The sequence below is a fragment of the Mus pahari genome, chromosome 3 (genome assembly GCF_900095145.1).
Source record: "Mus pahari chromosome 3, PAHARI_EIJ_v1.1, whole genome shotgun sequence".
Classification (NCBI taxonomy): domain Eukaryota; kingdom Metazoa; phylum Chordata; class Mammalia; order Rodentia; family Muridae; genus Mus; species Mus pahari.
This window is the reverse complement of record NC_034592.1, coordinates 94,331,105-94,341,138: the sequence shown is the minus strand read 5'-3', so window position 1 is coordinate 94,341,138 and position 10,034 is coordinate 94,331,105.

Below are 10,034 nucleotides of genomic sequence, written 5' to 3'. Positions count from 1 at the left end.
GGAAGGAAGGAAGGAAGGAAGGAAGGAAGAAAGAAAGAAAGAAAGAAAGAAAGAAAGAAAGAAAGAAAGAAAGAAAGAAAGAAAGAAAAATAACTTTCCTACCAGAAAGAAAACAAAGAAGGACCATTGAAAGGTTAAAGGAAAAAAGACAGCGACAACTATATATGCCTCCAATATGATCCTAACCTAAAAAAATAAAATAAAATACCTGCACTTATTCTATGGCAATAAAGACTTCTCTCTTAGAGCACTGAAGGTATTCGATTTCGTTTTGTAGATGTTTCTGGAAGAAACCTACTTGTCCTGAACACTTTGTCCTCTTTGTTTTGTTTTGTCTTGCTGCCTTCTTTCACTGTTGGATCTCTGAGCAAACATTCCAGTTTGTCACCATGTCAATAGCCAAATCAGGCTGATGATGAGAACAGTGTGCTATATTAGTAAAAGAAAAACAAGGTTGTAAACCCTGTTTCAAAGTCTTCATGTTGCTCTTGGCCATAGCTGGGAAAGGGCTTGACGCAGTCAAGCAAGGAGAAAAAAAAAAACCACAGTGCAAACGCTGCTTCAAGATCAGTGATGCAGAGCACAGTTAGCTGTGACATAGACTTTAATATTAGTCTCTGAAAGGGTAACACATAGTCCATATTGTGCAAACATATATGAAACGAACAAACACTGGAAAAGAACAAACACTCCCTGCTTTCCAATGTTCTGACTCAAATAAATTTCGATTTCTCTTATTTGTATGTCCTTAGCTATGTGTTGTAGATTAACTAGGAAAATCCACCACATGGACAAGAACAAAGGAAGAATTTTTTAAAACCATACCCTGCTTCTCCGAGAGGTGAGCATCTGTAGATCTTGGCGTTTACTTTGTGCCATCATGAAGTGCAAATTGTATTACCATGTAATGCCTTCTTCTGCAAGATACAAATAATTGTTATATTTCATAATGTTGTATAAAGAGTCACTTAGGTGATATAGTCACGGTCACTATCTGATGAATGTCAGCAGAAACTTTTAAGCCTGAGTACACTAAACCCTAAGGACAAGATGGGTTGTCCATGAGGACTCACTAAGTAGAGCAAGGCCTGACTCATTGCTAGCATTCATTTGAGTTGGTTCACTGTGGAGGCCATTACTAAATATTTTGCCTCTCACTGTGGCATCAGTCCAATGTCATATTGATATCTCTTATTTATGGCCTCAATAAATATTGAGGAGGATTCACATTGTTCTGAGAAGAATGTATATGATGCTTTTCTGGAACTTTGGATATGGACCTTCTGGGAACGTAACTCTTAGTGCTGATTAATGGTTCCTCCTGATTTATCTGGGCACCTGCTGGAACACTGCAATCCTGGCTGAGGCTCAATCTCAGGGCAGTTCTGTCTCACTTTCTCTTGGAGAAGAGTGCCCCAGGCAAGGGCATGTCAGATTTTTTAAAAAGAAGAGTTGTTAACAGGAGTGGTTTGCTGAAATGAAGTAGGGCTCCTGAGAGCAGACCTGGGTGTGTCCCGCAGACAGTGGCTTTGCCTTGAAGCAGCCACCAAGGCCTTATGTAACAGAGGGCCTGCTTGACTCCAGCAGGAAACCCAAGTCCAGACGACACCCTGGCTCCAGGCTGCTGCCAGGTAGCAGCTGACTGTCTCCTTTCTTCTCTGTTCCCTATGCGAATGACCCAGAACAGCTTTTCCCCTCACAGCCTGAATTCATTAGATTTATTTTCTTCCAGTCGTGCTGTGGAGGTTGAATTGCCCTCATTCATAAGCTGACTCCAGACCTAGAGAAAGAGACAGCAGGATCCAGCTATTGCACCTAATAAAATGTATTCAGTGGAAATCACAAGAGATGACTGGATGAAAAATTCTAAGTAATAAGGAGTCTGAGAAACCTGCACTGGGAAGCCAACACTCTTCACAAGGCTCGGTGTGTAAAAATGCTCTGGGCTTCACCTTTAAGCAAATCGTGAGCTTCCTCGCCCCTGATCACCAGTTCCTTCTGGACTTCCCAAGATTCCAAAGGGGCTTCTCTCTAGACAAACCCTGAACTTTTAAGAGGAGGTAGTTGGAGCTTAAAGACAGGGCAGATGGAAGAACGTGGGTTTGATCTGCAGCTCTAGTGCCTTCTCCGTCCGGCGTTACTGCCGCCCAGTCTTGATTACAGTGCTGCTGGTAATTAGTGCTGTCACAAACTTCTTTTGTCAATAGACACTTAGCACATGGCTACTGTGGTTTAGTTTCCAACACAGCATATTCTACTCAGATTTATGTTTTAAAGATGCAAGACTAACTATTATATCATAATTTCATCAATTAAATAAAGCAATTGTATAAGCCTCTCCTCTCTGTGCTCACCTCCCTTCTGGGCTTCTGTCCAGGTCAAGCTGCAGAATGTGCCTGTGAACACAGGAAGGCTTTGCATGGCAGAGTCCTAATGGGCCCTGTGTTGGAAATCTGATTTGAGCCATATTTCTACTTAAATATGCCTCTTATCTTAGGGGTGGAGTGAAGGCAAAATTATAAATGAAACAGAAATTTCTCCTTGATATCGTCTAGTCAGCTCTGCCATCCTTGATTCCCTACCCCCTCCTGCTATGTTTTAAGTTACTAGGTAAAGAAGTGAGTTTTACTGTGATGTTTTCATCCATACATGCATATATACATGCACACATGCATGCATACATACATTCACACATACATGCATACATACATGCATAGCTTGCCCATTTTGCCCAAGTAAATATATCAGGGAACACAATAGCCTATAGTGTAAAGATGTTCCTGAGTTGAATTTTACTAAATGTCTCTGAGTTACAACCCTTCTGTTGTGAAGGAAAGAGAAAGAGGGAGGGAGCGAGGAAGGGAGGGAGGGAGGGAGGGAGGGAAAGAAAAACACTTCCAAGGATATGAACTAAATAAATACCTATTTTAAGTTCCCTTTATCCTTCTTCTGTCCACAGCATTTAATCTGAAAGCTTACTTGTTCCTTTTTAGGCTATGTTATTTCTTTTTAGCCTACCTCAAAAGCCATCAACATTCAATCTGGACCTCTAATCTGCCTCTTAATTTCTCTGAACACTGTTATATGCATCCTTTTTGGAAATAACTTGGTTATCATTAAGGGAAAATGTACTTGGTCATATTTTTTCCTTTGAAATAGCATTAACCATTTTCATAAAAATGGAAGCAATACAAAATTTAACTCAAAATTCTGAGGTCCTCGAGTAACCTAAGTTGGCAATGATATATGGGCATCAATTTGCAGAGCACTGAAACATAGATAAAGAATGGCATGCAGGAACAAAACCTCTTGAACGTGTACCCTAGTCGGGAGGATAGACACAGAGTCCAAGGAGCACCAAAATGGAAGCCCTACCAAACATCACTGGAGAATACAGGAGTGCTAGTTAGATTGGAAAAAACGTAATAAGAGCTTTTCTTAAGGCATATTTGAACTAAAAATTTTAAGAGTGGAGTTTTGGAATAACTTGAGTACTTTAATCCAGCGGCTACACACTGAATAATGTTTTTTTAATGGCAAGTATAATGTTGTAGTTGAGATGTAACAGTCTAGAAATATAAAGTGTAAAAGACAATACTGTTATATTAACAGTCATGTTTACAACCTAAGAAATGTAAGGGTTTTTTTTTTTTAAGACTTACTTATTTTATGTATGTGAATACACTGTCAGTGTCTTCAGACACATCAGAAGAGGGCCTCAGATCCCATTACAGATGGATGTGTTTGCTGGGAATTGAATTTAGGACCTCTGGAAGAGCAGTCATTGCTCTTAACCTCTAAGCCACCTCTCCAGCCCCAGAATTTTGAGCTTTTTTGTGTACAGTAAAATCATTGTAGATGGTAAAGCAGGATAGATCATGACAGTGTATATGGGAGGGACTCCTCTGTCAGCAAACTCCTATTGAATTCTAATAAAATTCATAGCAAGGTGACCGTGTTTACTCCAACTAGAGCCCAAGGTAGCAACACAATAGCAATCTGGTGATTATAAAGTGGCAGACAGAAGGAAAAGGTGGCAGGGACAGCAGGACTTAGTGTTTCCAAAAAGTATGACTAGTGCCAGAGAAGTAAAAGTTCAACATTAATCTAAAGGGTTTAGTGTTTTCATAGAAGACTAAATATACAACAGTGCAACCTGAAGTATGCATATGCTATGAGTTGGGTTTGCATTAAAAAAAGTTAGAGTGGAGCAAAAACTTCCCCAATTTTGGGCAGTTTTGTGTCTTCAGACCATAATGTCATAATCTAAGAAACAACAGCACAGCCCAGGATGCATTTATCTCCTGGGACTGCTGTGACATTGTTCAAGGTTATGCATGTGGCTGTGTTTTCTAAACCATCAAATCCATTCACAAAGATTTGAATCAGTAAACTTTTCAACTTGCCTCATTTCTTGGAACAACTTTAATCAGCAGGGTGTCCCTTCATTTAAACAAACAAACAAACAAAGCTTTGACCCTTAAGAAATTCAGTTGTTAAAAAGAAATTAGGCCAAAGCAAAGAATTTCTAATTTTTAAATATAATCTCACAAGTTTGGATTTTTTTAAAAAAAAAAAATTGCTGAAGTGTTAGATATTAAAGATCTTCAAGATCTTAAGTGAAAAGTTTCAAAATAGAAAAGAAGAACAAAGGCAACAATTATGGAAACCTGAAATATCTCCATTTCCTGCACCTGGCTCGCATGTGAGCACTTCAGACATCATGGGATAGCTGAGGTCATGGATGATGTTGACACGAGGCACAAGAAGAGGCTGGAAGAGCTGATGCCTTCTTCACTATCAAACTGTGGCATGCACCATGTGGACACTAGAACCTCCCTGTGTCTTCATACACTGAGAAATCCTCATCCCTGATACCACGTCTCATTAGATGGCTAGGAGTTTGGGTGAGAAAGAGGATCCCAGAGACAGTCTTTTGAGAAGATGTGATTATAGCCCATGATTCTCGCTAGAAACCTAGGCAGGGAATGGAGAAGAAGACATAGGATGAGTTTCCTGAAAGATGTGTGCTTAGAGCATGGAAATTCTGCCCAAAGTCGAATTAAACACCCCTTAGTTTCTCACATATACATAGTTTTGCTCCATTTATTTATATTCAGCTTTTGATCTAGAAAGAATTAAGGAAGTTAATAATAAACAATGAAAAAGAAAATAAATAGATAAGATATTAGAGAGCAGGACAACAAGAGAGAATAAATGAATATGGTTAGAGGATTAAGAGAAACAAAACATTGTATATTGCTCTCAGTGTTGCCAACTCCTCAATCCTTTGAGATTTCTTCACAACACCATGGTTTTAATGAAAAATATCTCCCATAGGCTAGTATATTTGAATACCAGCTGCTGGCCCTCTGTGTAGGAAATTATAGAAGTAGAAATCATCATTTTGACTTGTGAGTAAAAAATTACTATTGTGTCTTTATTCTAATTGCTTAGTTAGAACAGTATTGTACTTATGCAAGTCTAGTATACAGAAAATACATTATAGCAGCAGAAATTCACAGCCAGCCAACATGATGGTGTTTGAATAAAAATATCATTTTATTGTTGCTTTTTAATATTAAAATATTGTATTTTGCATAAATTTTATAGTATAAAATCAAATATTGGAGCCACAGAGATGGTCTGGCCAGTAAGGATGCCTTTTGCCAAGCCTGATATCCTGACTTCAATCCCTATGACCCTCATGGAGAACTGACACCCACCAGTGGTCCTCTGACTTCCAAAAGCACATACTGGCATATGCATGCACACATGTGCAAACACAAATAAGTAAATGTATTAAAATGTTACACATTAAGAAAATCAAGAAGAAGAATGACCAACGTGTTGATACTTCATTCCTCCTTAGAATAGGGAACAAAATACCCATGGAAGGAGTTAGCAGAGACAAAGTTTGGAGCTAAGACAAAAGGATGGACCATCAGACTACCGCACCTGGGGATCCATCCCATAATCAGCCACCAAATGCAGACACTATTGCACTTGCCAGCAAGATTTTGCTGAAAGGACTCTGATATAGCTGTCTCTTGTGAGGCTATGCCAGTGCCTGGCAAATTCAGAAGTGGATGCTCACAGTAATCTATTGGAAAGAACACAAGGCCCCCAATGGAGGAGCTAGAGAAAGTACCCAAGGAGCTGAAGGGGTCTGCTCCCCTATAGGTGGAACAACAATATGAACTAACCAGTACCCCTAGAGCTCATGTCTCTAGCTGCATAGGTAGCAGAAGATGGCCTAGTCAGCCATCATTGGGAAGAGAGGCCCCTTGGTCATGCAAACTTTATATGCCCCAGTACAGGGGAACACCAGGGCCAGGAAGTGGGAATGGGTGGGTTGGGGAACAGAGCATGGGGAGGTTATAGGGGACTTTGGGGATAACATTTGAAATGTAAATGAAGAAAATATCTAATAAAAATGTATTAAAAATGACTGCATTTTGTCATTTGGCTTCTGTGTATGACTATATGTTTGCCAGATGAAACCATTGTTATAAGGTATCTTTGACTTGGCATTTTTGTAAATTTTGCCTAATTTTTCAAAAATAAAATGGAATCATTTAAACTGGCTTTGATTAGTAATTGCAACAATTTATTTCTGCTTATTTCCTGTTGCATATTATAATAGTTGAGCAGCTGTATGTACAGATAGAAATGTAGATAATAACTACTAAGTCTTGGAAATTTCATACACTTATTTTAGGTAGAAAAAAAATGATTGCTAAACTTTCGGTTTAGAAAAATTGTTCAATTCTCATACTAAATAATTGTTCTTTATAGCAAATCAGACACTTACTGGCACAATTATGTAAGGTTAATATGGGTTTTCAACATGCTGTTTGCTTTACAACAAAACCAATTTTGAAAATAATCAAGTTGTAGCAATGTCTCCACAACAGAACTTCAAATAAGATGTAATCAGGAGGTTTGGGATCAATATTGAAGATAATTTGCTTTAAAAGTCCGTAAAATAGCTTTAATGTTTTTGAATTAACGAATCTACCTATTTTAAATGATCTTTTAAAAGGCTGCTCCTCAAAATCATCACATGTTATTGTTGATTTTGTAAAATGCTTTTGGACTGGGTAGCCTTAGCAAACTACAGCATCTTGAAAACAAAACAACAACAAAAAAATTATATTGTTCTGTGGTTTGCATTTCTTCCTAATCCAGGCCCTCAAACATCACAAGCTCTTTGACTAGCTTGCTGATGTTCTCTTTGGGTTTGTATTGTGAACCCCAAGATCATAACCTGCAAGCACAACCAGAAATCATGGAGCTGTCAGGATTAAGTTGGGTTCTATCTGAAAATAGCATATCCTGATTCACTGAAGTTTTGACATACTTTCTGTGTCTAAGACCAGAAATAGTCACCTTTAAGGACAGAATCTCTTTTACAAACTTAATGGGCAATCATTTACTTCCTCACTGGCAATGGTTAAAGCAAAACAAGATCTTTATTTTGGGAATTCTAGTGGATAATATTGGAAATAAGAAAGTCTAATAGGTCATATTCCCTCTTTGATTTCATGATAGAAAAATGTAAGTTATAGAGAGGCGTATTAAGTTTTCCAAAGTTAATGAAAGAGACAATATCAGATGTTATTTAAGACCCAGTTTGTTGGCTCTTTTACCAAGGAAACATTTTGTGCCATCCTGCTCTTAAATTGGGAATGTCTAACAAGATTTCAAAATAACCACAGGCAATTAGGAGAGTTTGACATAAGACATGTTACAGATGTTTGGAATTTAGTCTTCAAATATTTTCTCAATAGTCCTTAAAGTGAAAACATTATAGCTTGCCTGGAAAATATGTATCAATTGCAAACACGATTATTGTCTGAGCTGCTTTTTATTAATGGGATTTACTGTATTATCCACTTCAATTTAATGTTATATAGCCATGAAAATAATTTGTTCAGTAACAGTTTGTCTCATCAAGTGCTAGTTCATAACACGTAGATAGTTGCCTGATTGTTTCTTACATTTTAAACTTATTTTTCTTTTATGTGTATTTGTGTCATAACTAGGTATTTTTCTGCGTGAGGGTGTTGGAAACCCTGGTACTAGAGTGACAGACAGTTTTGAGCAGCCATGTGGGTGCTGGGAATTAAACCATATCTTCTGGAAGAGCACTGGACGTTCTTAACCTCTGAGCATCTCTGCAGCCTGTTTCTTGTATTAATCCAAATATACTGACACACAAATGAATATAAATGATAAAATATTAAAATAATATTTATAAATCTATATCAATAATCAGTGTATTAATTATAATATTGGTATTGTTTCATGTTATAAAACTAATAATTTGCCATTTCACAACATATATAACAGTCAGCATTTTAATAATACAATTCAAATAAAGAAAAATAATAAATTCCTTTTTATTCCAATTTTTATTGCTTTGCAAAAAGTATCCAATAATGTTTTAGGGAATAACCAACAAGAAAAAAAAGAAGGAAGGGAAAAGGAGATGGGTAAAAAAAATATGAAGACATTAGCTATCATTCAATTATTACTTTCATATTCAAATGTATCTGTGTTGCTATATGCTTCCCCTGTATGAGTAGTTTCATCATTATAAACATTAAAAAATACAATTTTTCTTTTATAAAAATATAATATATGTTGCTTTTGTTATAGGTATTACAATAATTTGACTAGATTTTTAGTCTTTTTAAACATACATCAAATTGAGGAAAAATACACCATACAAAAACATCTATCAACCATTGAGAATTTTAGTGTTTTCCAAGTTTTGTTAATGTTACTAATATCACAATAAGATGGGCAGTGGTGGCGCACGCCTTTAATCCCAGCACTTGGGAAGCAAAGACAGGAGGATTTCTGAGTTCGAGGCCAGCCTGGTCTACAAAATGAGTTCCAGGACAGCTAGGGCTATACAGAGAAACCCTGTCTCGAAAAACAAAAACAAAAACNAAACAAAACAAAACAAAATAATATCACAATAAAAATATTTGAGCAGATGATATTTGATTTAATATATTTATAAAGTTCCTAGAGGAAAGAGTTAAAAATAGAACAAAATTGGCTTACCCAGGAGTAGTTTTGTTGTTTCTAATATGTAAATTAAATTGTTCCTTTACACTGTTATACAAACTGAAAACAATATGAACTTTTATTAAAAGCCTTCAGGATGTCACAGGTTATAATTAAAACCATATTTTTTTATTTTTTTATTATTATTATTTTCTTTATTTACATTTCAAATGCTATCCCGAAAGTTCCCTATACCCCATCCCTGCCCCTGCTCCCCTACCCACACACTCCCACTACTTGGCCCTGGCCTTCCCCTGTGCTGGGTCATATAAAGTTTACAAAACCAAGGGGCTTCTCTTCCCAGTGATGGCCAATTAGGCCATCTTCTGCTACATAAGCAGCTAGAGACACAAGCTCAGGGGGTACTGATTACTTCATATTGTTGTTGAACCTACAGGGTTGCAGCCCCCTAAAACTCCTTGGGTACTTTCTCTAGCTCCTCCATTGGAGACCCTGTGTTCCATCCAATAGCTGGCTGTGAGCATCCACTTCAGTGTTCGCCAGGCACTGGTATAGCCTGACAAGAGGCCGCAATATCAGGGTCCCCTCAGCAGAATCTTGCTGGCATGTGCATTAGTATCTGGGTTCAGTGGCTTATGATGGGATGGATTCCCAGATGGGGTAGTCTATGGATAGTCCATCCTTTCATGTTAGCTCTAAATTTTGTGTCTGTACCTGTATCCTTTCATGAGTATTTTGTTCCTTATTCTAAGGAGGACTGAAAATCCACACAATGGTCATCCTTCTTGGTTTTCTTGTGCTTTGAATAATGTATCTTGGGTACTCTAAGTTTCTGGGCTAATATGTGCTTGTGAGTGCATATCTAGTGACTTCTTTTGTGATTGGGTTACCTCACTAAGGATGATATCCTCCAGATACATCCATTTGCCCAAGAATTTCATAAATTCATTGTTTTTAATAGCTGAGTAGTACTCCATTGTGTAAATGTACCA